Source organism: Procambarus clarkii, chromosome 5, assembly GCF_040958095.1.
Source record: "Procambarus clarkii isolate CNS0578487 chromosome 5, FALCON_Pclarkii_2.0, whole genome shotgun sequence".
In the NCBI taxonomy this organism is placed as follows: domain Eukaryota; kingdom Metazoa; phylum Arthropoda; class Malacostraca; order Decapoda; family Cambaridae; genus Procambarus; species Procambarus clarkii.
Window position 1 is genome coordinate 54,821,493 of NC_091154.1, and position 26,340 is coordinate 54,847,832.

General features: G+C 50.8%; 1 protein-coding gene across 2 annotated transcripts in view; it reads left to right on the top strand.

Moving 5' to 3' along the window:
* The window catches only part of LOC138350992 (galactoside alpha-(1,2)-fucosyltransferase 1-like), a 440,933-nt gene that overhangs the window by 284,752 nt on the left and 129,841 nt on the right, over nucleotides 1-26,340 (top strand). For both annotated transcript variants that reach the window (XM_069302468.1, XM_069302461.1), the window contains exon 2: nucleotides 6,279-6,365. The gene's annotated coding sequence lies outside the window, so the exon portion shown is untranslated. The remainder of the gene's footprint in view (nucleotides 1-6,278; nucleotides 6,366-26,340) is intronic.

A 26,340-nucleotide genomic window follows, 5' to 3' on the forward strand; every position in this document is an offset into this window, starting at 1 on the left:
GGTTTCAGGGTTACTGTTGTATCACAAAATACACGACTCATAGACCGGCTTTTTAATCCCCTTGATCGTGCCTGTGCAGGAACGCTCAGCGGCTAGCTGGTGACGTCATTAACCATTGGTTATGTCTGTGCAAGGTCGCCGGGGTAACGGAATTTGGATGCGCCAGGGACCGGCATTTTAATCCCCTTGAGCTTAATGGTAGGGGTCATAGAGCGACTTGTAGAAAAAAATTCAAGAAAAACCCATGCGCCAATGACCGGCATGGAGAAAAAAATTTGAGAAAACCTCATGCGCCAATGACCGGCATGGGAAAAAAATTAAGAAAACCCCATGCGCCAATGACAGGCATGGGAAAATATTTGAGAAAACCCCATGCGCCAATGACAGGCATGGGAAAAAATTTGAGAAAACCCCATGCGCCAATGACAGGCATGGGAAAAAAATTAAGAAAACCCCATGCGCCAATGACAGGCATGGGAAAATATTTGAGAAAACCCCATGCGCCAATGACCGGCATGGGAAAAAATTCGAGAAAACCCCTGCGCCAATGACCGGCATGGGAAAAAAGCAAAATTGCCGGTCATTGGGACCTTTTCCACTACTTTCCTGAGCCTATTGGGCTCTATCATATCTACACTTGAAACTGTGTATGGAGTCAGCCTCCACCACATTACTTCCTAATGCATTCCATTTGTCAACCACTCTGACACTAAAAAAGTTTTTTCTAATATCTCTGTGGCTCATTTGGGCACTCAGTTTCCACCTGTGTCCCCTAGTGTGTGTGCCCCTTGTGTTAAATAGCCTGTCTTTATCAACCCTGTCGATACCCTTGAGAATCTTGAATGTGGTGATCATGTCCCCCCTAACTCTTCTGTCTTCCAACGAAGTGAGGTTTAATTCCCGTAGTCTCTCCTCGTAGCTCATACCTCTCAGCTCAGGTACTAGTCTGGTGGCAAACCTTTGAACCTTTTCCAGTTTAGTCTTATGCATGACTAGATACGGAATCCATGCTGGAGCCGCATACTCCAGGATTGGTCTGACATATGTGTTATATAATGTTCTGAAAGATTCCTTACACAAGTTTCTAAAGGCCGTTCTTATGTTAGCCAACCTGGCATATGCTGCTGATGTTATCCTCTTGATATTTGCTTCAGGGGACAGATCTGGCGTGATATCAACCCCCAGGTCTTTCTCTCTCTCTCTCTGACTCTTGAAGTATTTCATCTCCCAAATGATACCTTGTTTCTGGTCTCCTGCTTCCTACCCCTATCTTCATTACATTACATTTCCTTGGGTTAAACTCTAATAGCCATTTGTTCGACCATTCCTGCAGCTTGTCCAGGTCTTCTTGAAGCCTCAAGCTGTCCTCCTCTGTCTTAATCCTTCTCATAATTTTGGCGTCGTCAGCAAACATTGTGAGGAATGAGTCTATACCCTCTGAGAGATCATTTACGTATATCAGAAACAGGATAGGTCCGAGTACAGAGCCCTGTGGGACTCCACTGGTGACTTCACGCCATTCTGAGGTCTCACCCCTCACTGTAACTCTCTGCTTCCTATTGCTTAGGTACTCCCTTATCCACTGGAGCGCCTTATCAGTTACTCCTGCCTGTTTCTCCAGCTTATGCATCAACCTTTCATGGGGTACTGTGTCAAAGGCTTTCCGACAGTCCAAAAAAATGCAGTCCGCCCATCCTTCTCTTTCTTGCTTAATCTTTGTCACCGGATCGTAGAATTCTAACAAGCCTGTAAGGCAAAATTTACCCTCCCTGAACCCATGTTGATGGGTTGTCACGAAGTCTCTTCTCTCCAAGTGTGTTACTAGGTTTTTTCTCACAATCTTCTCCATCACCTTGCATGGTATACAAGTTAAGGACACTGGCCTGTAGTTCAGTGCCTCTTGTCTGTCACCCTTTTTGTATATTGGTACTACATCCTACTACATATTGGGGGAGCCGGTTGGCCGAGCGGACAGCACGCTGGACTTGTGATCCTGTGGTTCTGGGTTCGATCCCAGGCGCCGGCGAGAAACAATGGGCAGAGTTTCTTTCACCCTATGCCCCTGTTACCTAGCAGTAAAATAGGTACCTGGGTGTTAGTCAGCTGTCACGGGCTGCTTCCTGGGGGTGGAGGCCTGGTCGAGGACCGGGCCGCGGGGACACTAAAAAGCCCCGAAATCATCTCAAGATAACCTCAAGAAGATAACCTACATTAGCAGTCTTCCATATTTCTGGTAGGTCTCCCGTTTCCAGTGACCTATTATACACTATGGAGAGTGGCAAGCAAAGTGCTCCTGCACACTCTTTCAATACCCATGGTGAGATTCCGTTCGGCCCAACAGCTTTTCTCACATCCAGCTCATATAGGTGTTTCTTGACCTCATCTCTTGTAATTTCGAATCTTTCCAAGGTCACCTGGTTTGCTGCCACCTCTCCTATCGCCATTACTTCTTCCTGTTCTATTGTAAAGACCTCCTGGAACCTTTTGTTGAGTTCTTCACACACCTCTTTGTCATTCTCTGTGTACCTGTCCTCGCCCACCCTAAGTTTCATCACCTGTTCCTTCACTGTTGCCTTCCTCCTGATGTGACTGTGTAGTAGCTTTGGCTCGGTCTTGGCTTTATTAGCTATATCATTTGCATACCTTTTCTCAGCTGCTCTTCTCACACTAACATATTCGTTCCTGGTTCTCTGGTATCTCTCTCTACTTTCTGGTGTTCTTTTATTACGGAAGTTCCTCCATGCCCTATTGTTCAGCTCCTTTGCTTTCATACATTCCCTATTAAACCACGGATTCTTCCATTGCTTCTCTGTTTTTTTGCTGTAGGGCTGGGACAAACCTGCTAACAGCCTCCTGACATTTTTGGGTGACATAGTCCATCATGTCTTGTACGGACTTGGTTATGAGTTCTGTGTCCCAATGTATATCCCATAGGAATTTATTCATCTCCTCATAGTTTCCCTTTCAGTACGCCAGCCCTTTGTTTCCCAGTTCTTTTTTGGGGATGATAATTCCTAGCTCAACCAGGTACTCAAAGCTCAATACACTATGATCACTCATTCCCAAGGGGGCTTCCAACTTAACTTCCCTTATATCCGACTCATTTAGGGTAAATATCAGATCAAGCAAGGCTGGTTCATCCCCTCCTGTCATTCTTGTCGGTAAGCTTGAGCTTGTAAAAGCACCTTCATCACCTTCAGTGATTAAGTGCTTAATTGCACACTAGTTTCTTTATCAGCTACCTCACCCTGTCAGGGTAAATGAGACAAATGTATGTGAATGCATGTATGTGTGTATATATGTATGTGTATGTGTGTGTGTGTGTATGTATATGTATGGGTATAAAGCAAATATGGAAGCTGATCAGAATTACATTTCACCTTTGTGAATGTACATTAATGACACTATGTAAAAGACACATCTAATACTTTATGTAGGGCGTACGTAAATCTGTGTATCTTTGTATTTACGTATGTAGGTTAGCTTAGCATTTTAAAAGCACCGAATCACCTTCTGTGGTTGAGTGTTCAATAAACCCTTGAACTGTATGTTTAACACTTCTCTAACCCTGTCCATGGAGGACAGAAGAAAATGTATATATGCTGGTTAGCATTGTAAATGTGTGGCCACGTCTGTGGTAGAAAATAATAAAAAAAAAAAAAAAAAAAAAAAAAAAAAATTCTTGTCGGTCCCTTGACGTGTTGACTTAGAAAGTTTCTTGTTGCCACATCCAGCAGCTTAGCTCTCCATGTGTCTGGGCCTCCATGTGGGTCTCTGTTCTCCCAATCTATCTTCCCATGGTTGAAGTCTCCCATGATTCGTAGTCTGGATCCGTTCCTGCTAGTCACAGAAGCTGCTCTCTCTATTATATTGATGGTGGCCAAGTTGTTTCTATCATATTCCTGTCTGGGTCTTCTGTCATTCGGTGGGGGGTTATATATGACTACTACTATAATTGTCTGTCCTCCAGTTGCTATGGTGCCTGATATGTAATCACTGAAAACTTCACAATTCTGAATTACCATCTCTTCGAAATTCCAACCTTCTCTTATTAGCAAAGCTACACCATCTCCTCCTCTCCCTTCTCTCTCTTTCCTCACTACATAGTAGCCCTGTGGAAACACTGCATTTGTTATGGTTTTCGTTAGCTTTGTTTCTGTGAGTGCTATTATGTCTGAGTTTTCTTCTCGTGTCCATTCTCCGAGTTCACTTGTTTTATTTGTAATCCCATCTATGTTAGTGTACATTGCCTTGAAGCTCACTTTCTTCTGTTCATTTTCTTGTCCCTTTCTTGGCGAGCATTCTGCTGGTGTGGGAAGCTGTTTCGTGGGTGAGAAGGTCTGTGGGTCTCAGAGGATTTTAGGGTGGGGGGTACGTGTTTAAGGGAAGGGGGGGACAGGTAGGGTGTGGCTTAAATTAAGGAGATAGGGGGGACATGGAGGATACGGGGTGAGGAGGGATAGGGAGGGTATGGGATGAAGGGGGAGAAGGGGAAAGGCGGGAGGGGGGATATGATGGGAATGGGGAAGGGGTGACAGGGTCAGAATGGGGTGGGGGGGGGAGGGAGGGATGGGTGGGGGCAGGTAGGGTAAGGGGAAGGGAGGGTTTCTATGCATAGGGGGTGGTGGTGTTTCCCTCCCCTCTGGTGTTCCTGTGATGCTTGTTTTGGGTTCCCCTCTTGTCTCTGGGACTGTTGTGTTGGGGGCTGTGCTTTCCTGGTTTGCTCCTCTCTCCCTGTGCTTCCTCCTTGCCTCTGCTGCCCTGGCTTTCTCTTCCTTCGTCCTATCCCTCTGCAGGAATACTTTTTTGTATCCCTCCACATACTGCAGACGACTCTTCCTTTCGAGAATATCCTCCTTCGTGGTTTCATTTGTAAACATCACCTTTACAAGTCGGTTTCTGTCCTTGTTGTACCAGCCCTACCTGAAAACCTTCTCAATGCTTTGTTCAGCCCCTTCCATCTGTAACTCCTTCAGCAGCCCATGTACTGCCTCTCTATCCTTGCTATTCCATTCTTGCCTGTTGGATCCTTCCTGTTCTTTGATGCCTACAACTACCACTGATCTTTTTCTCTCCAGCAGCTGAGTGGTGCACCTTGCTTTTTCTGTGAGGTAGCTGCTTGCATGGCTACCTCCCTCACTGTGTCCATTGCTTCTGAGCTCTTTTTCAGTCTTTCCGCAAATGTTTCAGGTACAGAGGCATTTCCTTCCAATGCAACATACCCACCTTCCCTTTGGATGATAATCTGATGCTCGGTCTCTTTATTTTTCTCTGTGAGGGATTTGATCTCCTCCCTTGCTGATGTCAGCTCACTTTGCAGGTTGTTAATTGTAATCCACATTTCATGTATCTCCCTCCTGAATTCCTCCAGAACTTGGGTTAACATTTCCTTCGCTTGGTCACTTTGGCTGTTCCCTGTGTCCCAGCTGCGTCCTCCTGCCATTTTGCCCCTTGTCAAGAGAGAGAGAGCAAGAGAGCAAGAGAGAGAGAGCAAGAGAGAGAGAGCAAGAGAGAGAGAAAGAGAGAGAGAGAGAGAGAGAGAGAGAGAGAGAGAGAGAGAGAGAGAGAGAGAGAGAGAAAGAGAGAGAGAGAGAGAGAGAGACAGAGAGAGAGAGAGAGAGAGAGAGAGAGAGAGAGAGAGAGAGAGAGAGAGAGAGAGAGAGAGAGAGAAGAGAGAGAGAGAGAGAAGAGAGAGAGAGAACAGAGAGACCGTGTGTGTGTGTGCATGTGTGCGCGTGTGATGGGGGTGAAGAGGAGGTGGGTGAGGTGTTGTCTTCAGATTACAGCAGGTAAGAGAGGGGGTAAGAAAGGGAGTGGATTATGAGTGAAGTTTTATCCCCTTTCCACGAAAAGGTGTTAATCCGTTCTAGCCTGACTGGACGTATATGTGTGTGTGTGTGCGCATGCATGTGTGCTTGTGTTTGTTTTTGCGTGTGTGTGCGCATGCATGTGTGCTTGTGTTTGTTTTTGCGTGTGTGTGCGTGTGTGCTTGCAAACGTACATGTGCGTACGTGCATGCGTGTGTTACGGGGGTCCCGTAAAATGTCAACCTTTACCCAAAATGAGCCACTTTGATATACTGAACAAGAATTTGGTAACATTTTACCTCCGTACACCTGAAGAATTGAGTGTGAAGTGTGCATGTGTACAGACCTGTACAGACAGTGTGAAGGTGCATGTGTACAGACGAGGAGAGAGATGTCTGTATACATGCACTAGGACCTGTACAGGACTTATAGAGCCCATAACATTGTGTCAACAAACATCTTCTCTAACAGAGGCCGGCTTCAACCCGTCCCTGGCGAAGGCCAGCTTGTGCCTTCCTCAGCCACGATACTTGCCTCTTCCTCCTGACAACCAGCACGGTAAGTCCTTGCTTCACAGTGAGTCCTTGCTTCACGGTGAGTCCTTGCTTCACAGTGAGTCCCTTGCTTCACGGTGAGTCCTTGCTTCATGGTGAGTCCTTGCTTCACAGTAAGTCCTTGCTTAATGGTGAGTCTTTGCTTCACAGTGAGTCTTTGCTTCACGGTGAGTCTTTGCTTCACAGTGATTCCTTGCTTCACGGTGAGCCCTTGCTTCACAGTGAGTCCCTTGCTTCACGGTGAGTCCTTGCTTCACGGTGAGTCCTTGCTTCACAGTGAGTCCTTGCTTCACAGTGAGTCCCTTGCATCACAGTGAGTACTTGCTTCACAGTGACTCCCTTGCATCACGGTGAGTCCATGCTTAACAATGAGTCCCTTGCTTCACAGTGAGTCCTAACTTCACGGTGAGTCCTTGCTTCACAGAGAGTCCCTTGCTTCATAGTGAGTCCCTTGCTTCACGGTGAGTCCTTGCTTCAAAGTGAGCCCCTTGCTTCACAGTGAGTCCTTGCTTCACAGTGAGTCCTTGCTTCACAGTGAGTTCCTAGCTTTACAGTGAGTCCTTGCTTCACAGTGAGTCCCTTGCTTCAGAGTGAGTCTTTGCTTCACAGTGAGTCCCTTGCTTCACGGTGAGTCCTTGCTTCACAGTGAGTCCCTTGCTTCACAGTGAGTCCCTTGCTTCACAGTGAGTCCCTTGCTTTACAGTGAGTCCTTGCTTCATGGTGAGTCCTTGCTTCACGGTTAGTCCTTGCTTCACAGTGAGTCCTTGCTTCACGGTTAGTCCTTGCTTCACAGTGAGTCCTTGCTTCACAATGAGTTCCTTGCTTCAGAGTGAGTCCTTGCTTCACGGTTAGTCCTTGCTTCACAGTGAGTCCCTTGCTTCATAGTCTCCCTTCCTTCACAGTCAATGCTGATACTAATAGTAGAGTGTCAGCCAGCTGGGTGATAGTAAGGTGTCAGCCAGCTGGGTGATAGTAGAGTGACAGCCAGCTGGGTGATAATAGTGTCACCCATCTGGGTGATAGTAGGGTGTCAGCCAGCTGGGTGATAGTAGAGAGTCAGCCAGCTGGGTGATAGTAGGGTGTCAGCCAGCTGGGGTGATAGTAGGGTGTCAGCCAGCTGGGGTGACAGTAGGGTGTCAGCCAGCTGGGGTGATAGTAGGGTGTCAGCCAGCTGGGGTTATAGTAGAGTGTCCGCCAGCTGGGTAATAGTTGAGTGTCAGCCAGTTGGGTGATAGTAGGGTGTCAGCCAGCTGGGGTGATAGTAGGGTGTCAGCCAGCAGGGTGATAGTGAAGTGTCAGCCAGCTGGGTGATATTAGGGTGTCAGCCAGCTGGGGTGATAGTAGAGTGCCAGCCAGCTGGGGTGATAGTAGGGTGTCAGCAAGCTGGGGTGATAGTAAAGTGTCAGCCAGCTGAGGTAATAGTAGGGTGTCAGCCAGCTGGGGTTATAGTAGAGTGTCAGCCAGCTGGGGTGATAGTAGAGTGTCAGCCAGCAAGGGTGATAGTAAGGTGTCAGCCAGCTAGGGTGATAGTAGAGTGTCAGCCAGCCGGGGTGATAGTAGAGTGTCAGCCAGCTGGGGTGATAGTAGGGTGTCAGCAAGGTGGGTGATAGTAGAGTGTCAACCAGCTGGGGTTATAGTAGGGTGTCAGCCAGCTAAGGTATAGTAGAGTGTCAGCCTGCTGGGGTGATAGTAGGGTGTCAGCAAGCTAGGGTGATAGTAGAGTGTCAACCAGCTGGGGTTATAGTAGGGTGTCAGCCAGCTAGGGTTATAGTAGAGTGTCAGCCAGCTGGGGTGATAGTAGGGTGTCAGCCAGCAGGGGTGATAGTAGAGTGTCACCCAGCTGGGGTAATAGTAGGGTGTCAGCCAGCTGGGGTGATAGTAAAGTGTCAGCCAGCTGGGGGGATAGTAGGGTGTCAGCCATCTAGGGTGATAGTAGAGTGTCAGCCAGCTGCGGTGATAGTATGGTGTCAGCCAGCTAGGGTGAACGTAAAGTGTCAGCCAGCAGGGGTGATAGTAGGGTGTCAGCCAGCTAGGGTGATAGTAGAGTTTCAGCCAGCAGGGTGATAGTAGAGTGTCAGCCAGCTGGGTGATAGCAGGGTGTCAGCCAGCTGGGTGATAGTAGAGTGTCAGCCAGCTGGGTGATAGTAGGGTATCAGCCAGCTGGGTGATAGTAGAGTGTCAGCCAACTGGGTGATAGTAGAGTATCAGCCAACTGGGTGATAGTAGGGTGTAAGCCAGCTGTGTGATAGTAGAGTGCCAACCTGCTGGGTGATAGTAGAGTGTCAGCAAGCTGGGGTGATAGTAGGGTATCAGCCAGCTGGGGTGATAGTAGAGTGTCAGTCAGCAAGGGTGATACTAGGGTGTCAGCCAGCTAGGGTGATAGTAGAGTGTCAGCCAGCTGGGGTGATAGTAGGGTGTCAGTCAGCTGGGGTAATAGTAGAGTGTCAGCCAGCTGGGGTGATAGTAGAGTGTCAGCCACCTGGGCTGATAGTTGAGTGTCAGCCTGCTAGGGAGATAGTTGAGTGCCAGCCAGCTAGGGTGATAGTAGGGTGTCAACCAGCTGGGTGATAGTAGAGTGTCAGCCAGCTGGGTGATAGTAGGGTGTCAGCCAGCTGGGTGATAGTAGAGTGTCAGCCAGCTGGGTGATAGTAGGGTCTCACCCAGCTGGGTGATAGTAGAGTCTCAGCCAGCTGGGTGATAGTAGAGTGTCAGCCAGCTGGGTGATAGTAGGGTGTCAGCCAGCTGGGTGATAGTAAAGTGTAAGCCTGCTGGGTGATAGTAGAGTGTCAGCCACCTGGGTGACAGTAGAGTGTCAGCCAGCTGGGGGTGATAGTAGGGTGTCAGCCGGCTGAGGTGATAGTAGAGTATCAGCCAGCTGTGGGTGATAGTAGGGTGTCAGCGGGTTGGGGTGATAGTAGAGTGTCAGCCAGCTGGGGTGTTAGTAGAGTTACAGCCATCTAGGGTGATAGTAGAGTGTCAGCCAGCTGGGGTGATAGTAGGGTGTCAGTCATCTGGGGTGATAGTAGGGTGTCAGCCAGCTGGGGTGATAGTAGAGTGTCAGCCAGCTAGAGTGATAGTAGAGTGTCAGCCAGCTGGGGTTATAGTAGAGTGTCAGCCAGCTAGGGTGATAGTAGAGATTCAGCCAGCTTGGGTGATAGTAGGGTATCAGCCAGCTTGGGTGATAGTAGGGTATCAGCCGGCTAGGGTGATAGTAGAGTGTCAGCCAGCTGGGGTGATAGTAGAGTGTCAGCCAGCTGGGTAATAGGAGAGTGTCAGCCTGCTTGGTGATAGTAGAGTGTCAGTCAGCTAGGGTGATAGAAGGGTGTCAGCCAGCAAGGGTGATAGTAGAGTGTCAGCCAGCTGGGGTGATAGTAGAGTGTCAGCCAGCTAGGGTGATAGTAGAGTGTCAGCCAGCTGGGATGATAGTAGAATGTCAGTCAGCGAGGGTGATAGTAGAGAGTCAGTCAGATGGGGTGATAGTAGAGTGTCAGCCAGCTGGGGTGATAGTAGGGTGTCAGTAGGCTAGAGTGATAGTAGAGTGTCACCCAGCTGGGGTGATAGTAGAATGTCAGTCAGCTGGGGTGATAGTAGGGTGTCAGTCAGCCTGGGTGATAGTAGAATGTTAGCCAGCTGGGGTGATAGTAGAGTGTCAGTCAGCTGGGGTGATAGTAGGGTGTCAGTCAGCTAGGGTGATAGTAGAGTGTCAGCCAGCTATGTGACAGTAGAGTGTCAGCCTGCTGGGTGATAGTAGAGTGTCAGTCAGCCGGGGTGATAGTAGGGTGTCAGCCAGCTAGGGTGATAGTAGAGTCTCAGCCAGCTGGGGTGATAGTAGAGTGTCAGCTAGCTAAGTGATAGTAGAGTGTCAGCCTGCTGGGTGACAGTAGAGTGTCAGTCAGCTGGGGTGATAGTAGGGTGTCAGCCAGCTAGGGTGATATTAGATTGTCAGCCAGCTGGGGTGATAGTAGGGTGTCAGCCAGCTATGGTGATAGTAGAGTGTCAGCCAGCTGGGGTGATAGTAGGGTTTCAGCCAGCTGGGTGATAGTAGACTGTCAGGCTGCTGGGTGATAGTAGAGTGTCAGTCAGCTAGGGTGATAGTAGGGTGTCAGCCAGCTAGGGTGATAGTAGAGCGTCAGCCAGCTGGGGTGATAGTAGAGAAGTCAGTTAGCTGGGTGAAAGTAGAATGTCAGCCAGCTAGGGTGATAGTAGAGTGTCAGCCAGCTAGGGTGATAGAAGAGTGTTAGCCAGCCGGGGTGATAGTAGAGAGTCAGTCAGCTGGGGTGATAGTAGAGTGTCAGCCAGCTGGGGTGATAGTAGGGTGTCAGTGAGCTAGGGTGATAGTAGAGTGTCTCCCAGATGGGGTGATAATAGAGTGTCAGGCAGCTGGGGTGATAGTAGGGTTTCAGTCAGCTAGGGTGATAGTAGAGTGTCAGCCAGCTGGGGTGATAGTAGAGTGTCAGCCAGATAAGGTCATAGTAGAGTGTCAGCCAGCTGGGGTGATAGTGTGTCAGCCAGCTTGGGTGATAGTAGGGTGTCAGCCAGCTAGGGTGATAGAAGAGTGTTAGCCAGCCGGGGTGATAGTAGAGAGTCAGTCAGCTGGGGTGATAGTAGAGAGTCAGCCAGTTAGGGTGTTAGTAGAGTGTCAGCCAACTTGGGGTGATAGTAGGGTGTCGGCCGGCTAGGGTGATAGTAAAGTGTCAGCCAGCTGGGTGTTAGTAGAGTGTCAGACAGCTAGGATGATAGTAAAGTGTCAGCCAGCTAGAGTGTTAGAAGAGTGTTAGTCAGCCGGGGTGATAGTAGGGTGTAAGCCAGCTAGGTTGATAGTAGAGTGTCAGCCAGCTGGGGTGATAGTAGGGGGTCAGTCAGCTAGGGTGATAGAAGAGTGTTAGCCAGCCGGGGTGATAGTAGGGTGTATGCTAGCTAGGGTGATAGTAGTGTGTCAGCCAGCTGGGGTGATAGTAGAGTGTCAGCCAGCTGGGGTGATAGTAGAGTGTCAGCCAGCTGGGTAATAGTAGAGTGTCAGCCTGCTGGGTGATAGTAGAGTGTCAGTCAGCTGGGGTGATAGTAGGGTGTCAGCCAGCTAGGGTGATAGTAGTGTGTCAGCCAGCTGGGTGATAGTAGGGTGTCAGCCAGCTGGGTGATAGTAGAGTGTCAGTCAGCTGGGGTGATAGTATAGTGTCAGCCAGTTAAGGTGTTAGTAGAGTGTCGGCCAACTTGGGGTGAGAGTAGGGTGTCGGCCGGCTAGGGTGATAGTAAAGTGTCAGCTAGCTGGGTGATAGTAGAGTGTCAGACAGCTAGGGTGATAGTAAAGTGTCAGTCAGCTAGGGTGATAGAAGAGTGTTAGCCAACCGGGGTGATAGTAGGGTGTAAGCCACCTAGGGTGATAGTAGGGTGTCAGTCAGCTAGGGTGATAGTAGAGTGTCAGCCAGCTGGGGTGATAATAGAGTGTCAGCCAGCTGGGTAATAGTAGAATGTGAGCCTGCTGGGTGATAGTAGATTGTCAGTCAGCTGGGGTGATAGTAGAGTGTCAGCCAGCTAGGGTGATAGTAGAGTGTCAGCCAGCTGGGTGATAGTAGGGTGTCAGCCAGATGGGTGATAATAGAGTGTCAGCCAGCAGGGTGATAGTAGGGTGTCAGCCAGCTGGGTGATAGTAGAGTATCAGCCAACTGGGTGATAGTAGGGTGACAGCCAGCTGGGTGATAGTAGAGGCCAGCCAACTGGGTGATAGTAGAGTGTCAGCCAGCTGGGGTGATAGTAGGGTATCAGCCAGCTGAGGTTATAGTAGAGTGTCAGTCAGCTAGTGTGATACAAGGGTGTCAGCCAGCTATGGTGATAGTAGAGTGTTAGCCAGCTGGGGTGATATTAGGGTGTCTGTCAGCTGAGGTAATAGTAGAGTGTCAGCTACCTGGGCTGATAGTAGGGTGTCAGCCAGCTAGGGTGATAGTAGAGTGTCAGCCAGCTGGGGTGATAGTAGGGTGTCAGCCAGCTAAGGTGATATTAGATTGTCAGCCAGCTAGGTGATAGTATGGTGTCAACCAGCTGGGTGATAGTAGAGTGTCAGCCAGCTGGGTGATAGTAGGGTGTCAGCCAGCTGGGTGATAGTAGAGTGTCAGCCAGCTGGGTGATAGTAGAGTGTCAGTCAGCTGGGGTGATAGAAGGGTGTCAGCCAGCTAGGGGGATAGTAGAGTCTCAGCCAGCTGGGGTGATAGTAGAGTGTCAGCTAGCTAAGTGATAGTAGAGTGTCAGCCTGCTGGGTGACAGTAGAGTGTCAGTCAGCTGGGGTGATAGTAGGGTGTCAGCCAGCTAGGGTGATATTAGATTGTCAGCCAGCTGGGGTGATAGTAGGGTGTCAGCCAGCTATGGTGATAGTAGAGTGTCAGCCAGCTGGGGTGATAGTAGGGTTTCAGCCAGCTGGGTGATAGTAGACTGGCAGGCTGCTGGGTGATAGTAGAGTGTCAGTCAGCTAGGGTGATAGTAGGGTGTCAGCCAGCTACGGTGATAGTAGAGCGTCAGCCAGCTGGGGTGATAGTAGAGAAGTCAGTTAGCTGGGTGAAAGTAGAATGTCAGCCAGCTAGGGTGATAGTAGAGTGTCAGCTTGCTAGGGTGATAGAAGAGTGTTAGCCAGCCGGGGTGATAGTAGAGAGTCAGTCAGCTGGGGTGATAGTAGAGTGTCAGCCAGCTGGGGTGATAGTAGGGTGTCAGTCAGCTAGGGTGATAGTAGAGTGTCTCCCAGATGGGGTGATAGTAGAGTGTCAGCCAGCTGGGGTGATAGTAGGGTTTCAGTCAGCTAGGGTGATAGTAGAGTGTCAGCCAGCTGGGGTGATAGTAGAGTGTCAGCCAGATGGGGTGATAGTAGAGTGTCAGCCAGCTGGGGTGATAGTAGTGTGTCAGCCAGCTTGGGTGCTAGTAGGGTGTCAGCCAGCTAGGGTGATAGTAGAGTGTCACCCAGCTGGGGTGATAGTAGAGTGTCAGCTAGCTGGGTGATAGTAGAGTGTCAGCCAGCTAGGGTGATAGAAGAGTGTCAGCCAGCTAGGGTGATAGAAGAGTGTTAGCCAGCCGGGGTGATAGTAGAGAGTCAGTCAGCTGGGGTGATAGTAGAGAGTCAGCCAGTTAGGGTGTTAGTAGAGTGTCAGCCAACTTGGGGTGATAGTAGGGTGTCGGCCGGCTAGGGTGATAGTAAAGTGTCAGCCAGCTGGGTGTTAGTAGAGTGTCAGACAGCTAGGATGATAGTAAAGTGTCAGCCAGCTAGAGTGATAGAAGAGTGTTAGTCAGCCGGGGTGATAGTAGGGTGTAAGCCAGCTAGGTTGATAGTAGAGTGTCAGCCAGCTGGGGTGATAGTAGGGGGTCAGTCAGCTAGGGTGATAGAAGAGTGTTAGCCAGCCGGGGTGATAGTAGGGTGTATGCTAGCTAGGGTGATAGTAGGGTGTCAGCCAGCTGGGGTGATAGTAGAGTGTCAGCCAGCTGGGGTGATAGTAGAGTGTCAGCCAGCTGGGTAATAGTAGAGTGTCAGCCTGCTGGGTGATAGTAGAGTGTCAGTCAGCTGGGGTGATAGTAGGGTGTCAGCCAGCTAGGGTGATAGTAGTGTGTCAGCCAGCTGGGTGATAGTAGGGTGTGAGCCAGCTGGGTGATAGTAGAGTGTCAGTCAGCTGGGGTGATAGTATAGTGTCAGCCAGTTAGGGTGTTAGTAGAGTGTCGGCCAACTTGGGGTGATAGTAGGGTGTCGGCCGGCTAGGGTGATAGTTAAGTGTCAGCTAGCTGGGTGATAGTAGAGTGTCAGACAGCTAGGGTGATAGTAAAGTGTCAGTCAGCTATGGTGATAGAAGAGTGTTAGCCAACCGGGTTGATAGTAGGGTGTAAGCCACCTAGGGTGATAGTAGGGTGTAAGCCACCTAGGGTGATAGTAGGGTGTCAGTCAGCTAGGGTGATAGTAGAGTGTCAGCCAGCTGGGGTGATAATAGAGTGTCAGCCAGCTGGGTAATAGTAGAATGTGAGCCTGCTGGGTGATAGTAGATTGTCAGTCAGCTGGGGTGATAGTAGAGTGTCAGCCAGCTAGGGTGATAGTAGAGTGTCAGCCAGCTGGGTGATAGTAGGGTGTCAGCCAGCTGGGTGATAATAGAGTGTCAGCCAGCAGGGTGATAGTAGGGTGTCAGCCAGCTGGGTGAGAGTAGAGTATCAGCCAACTGGGTGATAGTAGGGTGACAGCCAGCTGGGTGATAGTAGAGGCCAGCCAACTGGGTGATAGTAGAGTGTCAGCCAGCTGGGGTGATAGTAGGGTATCAACCAGCTGGGGTTATAGTAGAGTGTCAGTCAGCTAGTGTGACACAAGGGTGTCAGCCAGCTATGGTGATAGTAGAGTGTTAGCCAGCTGGGGTGATATTAGGGTGTCTGTCAGCTGAGGTAATAGTAGAGTGTCAGCCAGCTGGGGTGATAGTAGGGTGTCAGTCAGCTAGAGTGATAGTAGAGTGTCACCCAGCTGGGGTGATAGTAGAATGTCAGTCAGCTGGGGTGATAGTAGGGTGTCAGTCAGCCTGGGTGATAGTAGAATGTCTGCCAGCTGGGGTGATAGTAGAGTGTCAGTCAGCTGGGGTGATAGTAGGGTGTCAGTCAGCTAGGGTGATAGTAGAGTGTCAGCCAGCTATGTGACAGTAGAGTGTCAGCCTGCTGGGTGATAGTAGAGTGTCAGTCAGCCGGGGTGATAGTAGGGTGTCAGCCAGCTAGGGTAATATTAGATTGTCAGCCAGCTGGGGTGATAGTAGGGTGTCAGCCAGCTATGGTGATAGTAGAGTGTCAGCCAGCTGGGGTGATAGTAGGGTTTCAGCCAGCTGGGTGATTGTAGACTGTCAGGCTGCTGGGTGATAGTAGAGTGTCAGTCAGCTAGGGTGATAGTAGGGTGTCAGCCAGCTAGGGTGATAGTAGAGCGTCAGCCAGCTGGGGTGATAGTAGAGAAGTCAGTTAGCTGGGTGAAAGTAGAATGTCAGCCAGCTAGGGTGATAGTAGAGTGTCCGCCAGCTAGGGTGATAGAAGAGTGTTAGCCAGCCGGGGTGATAGTAGAGAGTCAGTCAGCTGGGGTGATAGTAGAGTGTCAGCCAGCTGGGGTGATAGTAGGGTGTCAGTGAGCTAGGGTGATAGTAGAGTGTCTCCCAGATGGGGTGATAATAGAGTGTCAGCCAGCTGGGGTGATAGTAGGGTTTCAGTCAGCTAGGGTGATAGTAGAGGGTCAGCCAGCTGGGGTGATAGTAGAGTGTCAGCCAGATAAGGTCATAGTAGAGTGTCAGCCAGCTGGGGTGATAGTAGTGTGTCAGCCAGCTTGGGTGATAGTAGGGTGTCAGCCAGCTAGGGTGATAGAAGAGTGTTAGCCAGCCGGGGTGATAGTAGAGAGTCAGTCAGCTGGGGTGATAGTAGAGAGTCAGCCAGTTAGGGTGTTAGTAGAGTGTCAGCCAACTTGGGGTGATAGTAGGGTGTCGGCCGGCTAGGGTGATAGTAAAGTGTCAGCCAGCTGGGTGTTAGTAGAGTGTCAGACAGCTAGGATGATAGTAAAGTGTTAGCCAGCTAGAGTGATAGAAGAGTGTTAGTCAGCCGGGGTGATAGTAGGGTGTAAGCCAGCTAGGTTGATAGTAGAGTGTCAGCCAGCTGGGGTGATAGTAGGGGGTCAGTCAGCTAGGGTGATAGAAGAGTGTTAGCCAGCCGGGGTGATAGTAGGGTGTATGCTAGCTAGGGTGATAGTAGGGTGTCAGCCAGCTGGGGTGATAGTAGAGTGTCAGCCAGCTGGGGTGATAGTAGAGTGTCAGCCAGCTGGGTAATAGTAGAGTGTCAGCCTGCTGGGTGATAGTAGAGTGTCAGTCAGCTGGGGTGATAGTAGGGTGTCAGCCAGCTAGGGTGATAGTAGTGTGTCAGCCAGCTGGGTGATAGTAGGGTGTCAGCCAGCTGGGTGATAGTAGAGTGTCACTCAGCTGGGGTGATAGTATAGTGTCAGCCAGTTAAGGTGTTAGTAGAGTGTCGGCCAACTTGGGGTGATAGTAGGGTGTCGGCCGGCTAGGGTGATAGTAAAGTGTCAGCTAGCTGGGTGATAGTAGAGTGTCAGACAGCTAGGGTGATAGTAAAGTGTCAGTCAGCTAGGGTGATAGAAGAGTGTTAGCCAACCGGGGTGATAGTAGGGTGTAAGCCACCTAGGGTGATAGTAGGGTGTCAGTCAGCTAGGGTGATAGTAGAGTGTCAGCCAGCTGGGGTGATAATAGAGTGTCAGCCAGCTGGGTAATAGTAGAATGTGAGCCTGCTGGGTGATAGTAGATTGTCAGTCAGCTGGGGTGATAGTAGAGTGTCAGCCAGCTAGGGTGATAGTAGAGTGTCAGCCAGCTGGGTGATAGTAGGGTGTCAGCCAGCTGGGTGATAATAGAGTGTCAGCCAGCAGGGTGATAGTAGGGTGTCAGCCAGCTGGGTGATAGTAGAGTATCAGCCAACTGGGTGATAGTAGGGTGACAGCCAGCTGGGTGATAGTAGAGGCCAGCCAACTGGGTGATAGTAGAGTGTCAGCCAGCTGGGGTGATAGTAGCGTATCAGCCAGCTGGGGTTATAGTAGAGTGTCAGTCAGCTAGTGTGATACAAGGGTGTCAGCCAGCTATGGTGATAGTAGAGTGTTAGCCAGCTGGGGTGATATTAGGGTGTCTGTCAGCTGAGGTAATAGTAGAGTGTCAGCTACCTGGGCTGATAGTAGGGTGTCAGCCAGCTAGGGTGATAGTAGAGTGTCAGCCAGCTGGGGTGATAGTAGGTTGTCAGCCTGCTAAGGTGATATTAGATTGTCAGCCAGCTAGGTGATAGTATGGTGTCAACCAGCTGGGTGATAGTAGAGTGTCAGCCAGCTGGGTGATAGTAGGGTGTCAGCCAGCTGGGTGATAGTAGAGTGTCAGCCAGCTGGGTGATAGTAGAGTGTCAGTCAGCTGGGGTGATAGTAGGGTGTCAGCCAGCTAGGGGGATAGTAGAGTCTCAGCCAGCTGGGGTGATAGTAGAGTGTCAGCTAGCTAAGTGATAGTAGAGTGTCAGCCTGCTGGGTGACAGTAGAGTGTCAGTCAGCTGGGGTGATAGTAGGGTGTCAGCCAGCTAGGGTGACATTAGATTGTCAGCCAGCTGGGGTGATAGTAGGGTGTCAGCCAGCTATGGTGATAGTAGAGTGTCAGCCAGCTGGGGTGATAGTAGGGTTTCAGCCAGCTGGGTGATAGTAGACTGTCAGGCTGCTGGGTGATAGTAGAGTGTCAGTCAGCTAGGGTGATAGTAGGGTGTCAGCCAGCTACGGTGATAGTAGAGCGTCAGCCAGCTGGGGTGATAGTAGAGAAGTCAGTTAGCTGGGTGAAAGTAGAATGTCAGCCAGCTAGGGTGATAGTAGAGTGTCAGCTTGCTAGGGTGATAGAAGAGTGTTAGCCAGCCGGGGTGATAGTAGAGAGTCAGTCAGCTGGGGTGATAGTAGAGTGTCAGCCAGCTGGGGTGATAGTAGGGTGTCAGTCAGCTAGGGTGATAGTAGAGTGTCTCCCAGATGGGGTGATAGTAGAGTGTCAGCCAGCTGGGGTGATAGTAGGGTTTCAGTCAGCTAGGGTGATAGTAGAGTGTCAGCCAGCTGGGGTGATAGTAGAGTGTCAGCCAGATGGGGTGATAGTAGAGTGTCAGCCAGCTGGGGTGATAGTAGTGTGTCAGCCAGCTTGGGTGCTAGTAGGGTGTCAGCCAGCTAGGGTGATAGTAGAGTGTCACCCAGCTGGGGTGATAGTAGAGTGTCAGCTAGCTGGGTGATAGTAGAGTGTCAGCCAGCTAGGGTGATAGAAGAGTGTCAGCCAGCTAGGGTGATAGAAGAGTGTTAGCCAGCCGGGGTGATAGTAGAGAGTCAGTCAGCTGGGGTGATAGTAGAGAGTCAGCCAGTTAGGGTGTTAGTAGAGTGTCAGCCAACTTGGGGTGATAGTAGGGTGTCGGCCGGCTAGGGTGATAGTAAAGTGTCAGCCAGCTGGGTGTTAGTAGAGTGTCAGACAGGTAGGATGATAGTAAAGTGTCAGCCAGCTAGAGTGATAGAAGAGTGTTAGTCAGCCGGGGTGATAGTAGGGTGTAAGCCAGCTAGGTTGATAGTAGAGTGTCAGCCAGCTGGGGTGATAGTAGGGGGTCAGTCAGCTAGGGTGATAGAAGAGTGTTAGCCAGCCGGGGTGATAGTAGGGTGTATGCTAGCTAGGGTGATAGTAGGGTGTCAGCCAGCTGGGGTGATAGTAGAGTGTCAGCCAGCTGGGGTGATAGTAGAGTGTCAGCCAGCTGGGTAATAGTAGAGTGTCAGCCTGCTGGGTGATAGTAGAGTGTCAGTCAGCTGGGGTGATAGTAGGGTGTCAGCCAGCTAGGGTGATAGTAGTGTGTCAGCCAGCTGGGTGATAGTAGGGTTTGAGCCAGCTGGGTGATAGTAGAGTGTCAGTCAGCTGGGGTGATAGTATAGTGTCAGCCAGTTAGGGTGTTAGTAGAGTGTCGGCCAACTTGGGGTGATAGTAGGGTGTCGGCCGGCTAGGGTGATAGTTAAGTGTCAGCTAGCTGGGTGATAGTAGAGTGTCAGACAGCTAGGGTGATAGTAAAGTGTCAGTCAGCTATGGTGATAGAAGAGTGTTAGCCAACCGGGTTGATAGTAGGGTGTAAGCCACCTAGGGTGATAGTAGGGTGTAAGCCACCTAGGGTGATAGTAGGGTGTCAGTCAGCTAGGGTGATAGTAGAGTGTCAGCCAGCTGGGGTGATAATAGAGTGTCAGCCAGCTGGGTAATAGTAGAATGTGAGCCTGCTGGGTGATAGTAGATTGTCAGTCAGCTGGGGTGATAGTAGAGTGTCAGCCAGCTAGGGTGATAGTAGAGTGTCAGCCAGCTGGGTGATAGTAGGGTGTCAGCCAGCTGGGTGATAATAGAGTGTCAGCCAGCAGGGTGATAGTAGGGTGTCAGCCAGCTGGGTGAGAGTAGAGTATCAGCCAACTGGGTGATAGTAGGGTGACAGCCAGCTGGGTGATAGTAGAGGCCAGCCAACTGGGTGATAGTAGAGTGTCAGCCAGCTGGGGTGATAGTAGGGTATCAACCAGCTGGGGTTATAGTAGAGTGTCAGTCAGCTAGTGTGACACAAGGGTGTCAGCCAGCTATGGTGATAGTAGAGTGTTAGCCAGCTGGGGTGATATTAGGGTGTCTGTCAGCTGAGGTAATAGTAGAGTGTCAGCTACCTGGGCTGATAGTAGGGTGTCAGCCAGCTAGGGTGATAGTAGAGTGTCAGCCAGCTGGGGTGATAGTAGGGTGTCAGCCAGCTAAGGTGATATTAGATTGTCAGCCAGCTAGGTGATAGTATGGTGTCAACCAGCTGGGTGATAGTAGAGTGTCAGCCAGCTGGGTGATAGTAGGGTGTCAGCCAGCTGGGTGATAGTAGAGTGTCAGCCAGCTGGGTGATAGTAGGGTCTCAGCAACCTTGGTGATAGTAATGTCTCAGCCAGCTGGGTGATAGTAGAGTGTCAACCAGCTGGGTGATAGTAGGGTGTCAGCCAGCTGGGTGATAGTAGAGTGTAAGCCTGCTGGGTGATAGTAGAGTGTCAGCCAGCTGGGTGACAGTAGAGTGTCAGCCAGCTGGGGATGATAGTAGGGTGTCAGCCAGCTGGGGTGACAGTAGAGTGTCAGCCAGCTGGGTGTTAGTAGAGTGACAGCCATCTAGGGTGATAGTAGAGTGTCAGCCAGCTGGAATGATAGTAGGGTGTCAGTTAACTGGGGTGATAGCAGGGTGTCAGCCAGCTGGGGTGATAGTAGAGTGCCAGCCAGCTAGGGTGATAGTAGAGTGTCAGCCAGCTGGGGTGATAGTAGGGTGTAAGTCAGCTAGGGTGATAGTAGAGTGTCAGCCAGCTGGGGTGATAGTAGAGTGTCAGCCAGCTGGGTGATAGTAGAGTGTCAGCCTGCTGGGTGATAGTAGAGTGTCAGTCAGATGGGGTGATAGTAGGGTGTCAGCTAGCTGGGTGATAGTAGAGTGTCAGCCAGTTAGGGTGTTAGTAGAGTGTCAGCCAACTTGGGGTGATAGTAGGGTGTCGGCAGGCTAGGGGGATAGTAAAGTGTCAGCCAGCTTGGTGTTAGTAGAGTGTCAGCCAGCTAGGGTGATAGTAGAGTGTCAGCCAGCTATAGGGTGATAGAAGAGTGTTAGCCAGCCGGGGTGATAGTAGGATGTAAGCCAGCTAGGGTGATAGTAGGGTGTCAGCCAGCTGGGGTAATAGTAAGGTGTCAGTCAGCTAGGGTGATAGTAGAGTGTCAGCTAGCTGGGGTGATAGTAGAGTGTCAGCCAGCTGGGTAATAGTAGAGTGTCAGCCTGCTGGGTGATAGTAGAGTGTCAGCCAGCTGGGTAATAGTAGAGTGTCTGCCTGCTGGGAGATAGTAGAGTGTCAGCAAGCTAGGATGATAGTAGAGTGTCAGCCAGCTAGAGTGATAGAAGAGTGTTAGCCAGACGGGGTGATTGTAGAGAGTCAGTCAGATGGGGTGATAGTAGAGTGTCAGCCAGCTGGGGTGATAGTGGGGTGTCAGTCAGCCAGGGTGATAGTAGAGTGTCAGCCAGCTGGGGTGATAGTAGAGTGTCAGCCAGCTGGGGTGATAGTAGAGTGTCAGCCAGCTGGGTGATAGTAGAGTGTCAGCCTGCTGGGTGATAGTAGAGTGTCAGTCAGATGGGGTGATAGTAGGGTGTCAGCAACGTAGGGTGATAGTAGAGTGTCAGCCAGCTGGGGTGATAGAAGAGTGTTAGCTAGCTGGGTGATAGTAGAGTGTCAGCCTGCTGGGTGACAGTAGAGTGTCTGTCAGCTGGGAGTGATAGTAGGGTGTCAGCCAACTAGGGTGATAGTAGAATGTCAGCCAGCTGGGGTGATAGTAGGGTGTCAGCCAGCTAGGGTGATAGCAGAGTGTCAGCCAGCTGGAGTGATAGTAGAGTGTCAGCCAGCTGGGTGATAGTAGAGTGTCAGCCTGCTGGGTGATATTAGAGTGTCAGTCAGATGGGGTGATAGCAGGGTGTCTGCAAGCTGGGTGATAGTAGAGTGTCAGCCAGCTGGGTGATAGTAGGGTGTCAGCCAGCTAGGTGATAGTAGAGTGTCAGCCAGCTGGGGTGATAGTAGAGTGTCAGCCAGCTGAGTGTTAGTAGACTGTCAGCCTGCTGGGTGATAGTAGTGTGTCAGTCAGCTGGGGTGATAGCAGGGTGTCAGCCAGCTGGGTGATAGTAGAAAGTCAGCCAGCTGGGTGAGAGTATGGTGTCAGCCAGCTGGGTGATAGTAGAGTGTCAGCCAGCTAGGGTAATAGTAGGGTATCAGTCAGCCTGGGTGATAGTAGGGTATCAGCCGGCTAGGGTGATAGTAGAGTGACAGCCATCTAGGGTGATAGTAGAGTGTCATCCAGCTGGGATGATAGTAGGGTGTCAGTCATCTGGGGAGATAGTAGGGTGTCAGCCAGCTGGGGTGATAGTAGAGTGTCAGCCAGCCAGGGTGATAGTAGAGTGTCAGCCAGCTGGGGTGATAGTAGAGTGTCAGCCATCTAGGGTGATAGTAGAGTGTCAGCCAGCTGGGGTAATAGTAGGGTATCAGCCAGCCTGGGTGATAGTAGGGTATCAGGCGGCTAGGGTGATACTAGAGAGAACCCAGCTGGGGTGATAGTAGAGTGTCAGCCAGATGGATAATAGTACAGTGCCAGCCTGCCGGGTGATAGTAGAGTGTCAGTCCGCTGGGGTGATAGTAGGGTGTCAGCCAGCTAGGGTGATAGTAGAGTGTCAGCCTGCTGGGGTGATAGTAGAGTGTCAGCTAGCTGGGTGATAGTAGAGTGTCAGCCAGCTAGGGTGATACTAGAGTGTCAGCCAGCTATAGTGATAGAAGAGTGTTAGCCAGACGGGGTGATAGTAGAGAGTCAGTCAGCTAGGGTGATAGTAGAGTGTCAGCCAGCTGGGGTGATAGTAGAGTGTTAGCCAGCTGGGGTGATAGTAGGGTGTCAGTCAGCTGGGGTGATAGTAGAGTGTCAGCCAGCTGGGGTGATAGTAGAGTGTCAGCCAGCTGGGTGATAGTAGAGTGTCAGACTGCTGGGTGATAGTAGAGTGTCAGTCAGATGGGGTGATAGTAGGGTGTCAGCAAGCTAGGGTGATAGTAGAGTGTCAGCCAGCTGGGGTGATAGAAGTGTCAGCTAGCTGGGTGATAGTAGAGTGTCAGCCTGCTGGGTGACAGTAGAGTGTCAGTCAGCTGGGGTGATAGTAGGGTGTCAGCGAGCTAGGGTGATAGTAGAATGTCAACCAGTTGGGGTGATAGTAGGGTGTCAGCCAGCTAGGGTGATAGCAGAGTGTCAGCCAGCTGGAGTGATAGTAGGGTTTCAGACAGCTGGGTGATAGTAGAGTGTCAGCCTGCTGGGTGATAGTAGAGTGTCAGTCAGCTAGGGTGATAGTAGGGTGTCAGCCAGCTAGGGTGATAGTAGAGTGTCAGCCAGCTGGGGTGATAGTAGAGTGTCAGCTAGCTGGGTGATAGTAGAGTGTCAGCCAGATAGGGTGATAGTAGAGTGTCAGCCATCTAGAGTGATAGAAGAGTGTTAGCCTGCCGGGGTGATAGTAGGGTGTCAGTTAGCTAGGGTGATAGTAGAGTGTCAGCCTGCTGGGGTGATAGTAGAGTGTCAGCTAGCTGGGTGATAGTAGGATGTCAGCCAGCCAGGGTGATAGTAGAGTGTCAGCCAGCTATAGTGATAGAAGAGTGTTAGCCAGACGGGGTGATAGTAGAGAGTCAGTCAGCTAGGGTGATAGTAAAGTGTCAGCCAGCTGGGGAGATAGCAGAGTGTTAGCCAGCTGGGGTGATAGTAGGGTGTCCGTCAGCTGGGGTGATAGTAGAGTGTCAGCCAGCTGGGGTGATAGTAGAGTGTCAGCCAGCTGGGTGATAGTAGAGTGTCAGCCTGCTGGGTGATAGTAGAGTGTCAGTCAGATGGGGTGATAGTAGGGTGTCAGCAAGCTAGGGTGATAGTAGAGTGTCAGCCAGCTGGGGTGATGGAAGTGTCAGCTAGCTGGGTGATAGTAGAGTGTAAGCCTGCTGAGTGACAGTAGAGTGTCAGTCAGCTGGGGTGATAGTAGGGTGTCAGCTAGCTAGGGTGATAGTAGAATGTCAGCCAGCTGGGGTGATAGTAGGGTGTCAGCCAGCTAGGGTGATAGCAGAGTGTGAGCCAGCTGGAGTGATAGCAGGGTTTCAGCCAGCTGGGTGATAGTAGAGTGTCAGCCTGCTGGGTGATAGTAGAGTGTCAGTCAGCTAGGGTGATAGTAGGGTGTCAACCAGCTAGGGTGATAGTAGAGTGTCAGCCAGCTGGGGTGATAGTAGAGTATCAGCTAGCTGGGTGATAGTAGAGTGTCAGCCAGCTAGGGTGATAGAAGAGTGTCAGCCATCTAGAGTGATAGAAGAGTGATAGCCAGGGTGATAGTAGAGAGGCAGTCAGCTGGGGTGATAGTAGAGTGTCAGCCAGCTGGGGTGATAATTGGGTGTCAGTCAGCTAGTGTGATAGTAGAGTGTCAGCCAGCTGGGGTGATAGTAGAGTGTCAGCCAGCTGGGTGATAGTAGAATGTCAGCCTGCTGGATAATTGTAGTGTCAGTCAGCTGGGGTGATAGCAGGGTGTCTGCCAGCTGGGTGATAGTAGAGTGTCAGCCAGCTGGGTGATAGTAGAGTGTCAGCCAGCTGGGTGATAGTAGGATGTCAGCCAGCTAGGTGATAGTAGAGTGTCAGCCAGCTGGGTTGATAGTAAAGTGTCAGCCAGCTGGGTGTTAGTAGAGTGTCAGCCTGCTAGGTGATAGTAGAGTGTCAGTCAGCTGGGGTGATAGCAGGGTGTCAGCCAGCTGGGTGATAGTAGAGTGTCAGCCAGCTGGGTGATAGTATGGTGTCAGCCAGCTGGGTGATAGTAGAGTGTCAGCCAGCTGGGTGATAGTAGGGTGTCAGCCAGCTGGGTGATAGTAGAGTGTCAGCCAACTGAGTGATAGTAGGGTGTCAGCCAGCTGGGTGATAGTAGAGTGCCAGCCTGCTGGGTGATAGTAGAGTGTTAGCCAGCTGGGGTGATAGTAGAGTGTCAGCTAGCTGGATGATAGTAGAGTGTCAGCCAGCTAGGGTGATAGTAGAGTGTCAGCCATCTAGAGTGATAGAAGAGTGTAAGCCAGCCGGGGTGATAGTAGAGAGTCAGTCAGCTGGGGTGATAGTAGAGTGTCAGCCAGCTGGGGTGATAATTGGGAGTCAGTCAGCTAGTGTGATAGTAGAGTGTCAGCCAGCTGGGGTGATGGTAGAGTGTCAGCCAGCTGGGTGATAGTAGAGTGTCAGCCTTCTGGATAATTGTAGAGTGTCAGCCAGCTGGGTGATAGTAGGGTGTCAGCCAGCTAGGTGATAGTAGAGTGTCAGCCGGCTGGGGTGATAGTAAAATGTCAGCCAGCTGGGTGTTAGTAGAGTGCCAGCTTGCTGGGTGATAGTAGAGTGTCAGTCAGCTGGGGTGATAGCAGGGTGTCAGCCAGCTGGGTGATAGTAGAGTGTCAGCCAGCTGGGTGATAGTATGGTGTCAGCCAGCTGGGTGATAGTAGAGTGTCAGCCAGCTGGGTGATAGTAGGGTGTCAGCCAGCTGGGTGATAGTAGAGTGCCAGCCTGCTGGGTGATAGTAGAGTGTCAACAAGCTGGGGTGATAGTAGAGTGTCAGTCAGCTGGGGTTATAGTAGAGTGTCAGCCAGCTAGGGTGATAGTAGGGTGTCAGCCAGCTAGGGTGATAGTAGAGTGTCAGCCAGCAGGGGTGATAGTAGGGTGTCAGTCAGCTGGGGTGATAGTAGAGTGTCAGCCATCTAGGGTGATAGTAGAGTGTCAGCCAGCTGGGATGATAGTAGGCTGTCAGTCATCTGGGGTGATAGTAGGGTGTCAGCCAGCTGGGGTGATAGTAGAGTGTCAGCCAGCCAGGGTGATAGTAGAGTGTCAGCCAGCTGGGGTGATAGTAGAGTGTCAGCCATCTAGGGTGATAGTAGAGTGCCAGCCATCTAGGGTAATAGTACGGTATCAGCAAGCCTGGGTGATAGTAGGGTATCAGGCGGCTAGGGTGATAGTAGAGTGACAGCCAGCTGGGGTGATAGTAGAGTGTCAGCCAGCTGGGTAATAGTAGGGTGCCAGCCTGCTGAGTGATAGTAGAGTGTCAGTCAGCTAGGGTGATAGTAGGGTGTTAACCAGCTAGGGTGATAGTAGAGTATCAGCCAGCTGGGGTGATAGGAGAGTGTCAGCTAGCTGGGTGATAGTAGAGTGTCAGCCAGCTAGGGTGATAGTAGAGTGTCAGCCAGCTAGAGTGATAGAAGAGTGTTAGCCAGACGGGGTGATAGTAGAGAGTCAGTCAGATTGGGTGATAGTAGAGTGTCAGCCAGCTGGGGTGATAGTAGGGTGTCAGTCAGCTAGAGTGATAGTAGAGTGTCAGCCAGCTGGGGTGATAGTATAGTGTCAGCCAGCTGGGGAGATAGTAGGGTGTCAGTCAGCTTGGGTGATAGTAGAGTGTCAGCCAACTGGGGTGATAGTAGAGTGTTTGCCAGCTGGGGTGATAGTAGGGTGTCAGTCAGCTGGGCTGATAGTAGAGTGTCAGCAAGCTGGGTGATAGTAGAGTGTCAGCCTGCTGTGTGATAGTAGAGTGTCAGTCAGATGGGGTGATAGTAGGGTGTCAGCAAGCTAGGGTGATAGTAGAGTGTCAGCCAGCTGGGGTGATAGAAGAGTGTCAGCTAGCTGGGTGATAGTAGAGTTTCAGCCAGTTAGGGTGTTAGTAGAGTGTCAGCCAACTGGGGTGATAATAGAGTGTTTGCCAGCTGGGGTGATAGTAGGGTGTCAGTCAGCTGGGGTGATAGTAGAGTGTCAGCCAGCTGGGGTGTTAGTAGAGTGTCAGACAGCTAGGGTGATAGTAAAGTGTCAGCCAGCTAGGGTGAAAGAAGAGTGTTAGCCAGCCGGGGTGATAGTAGGGTGTAAGCCAGCTAGGTT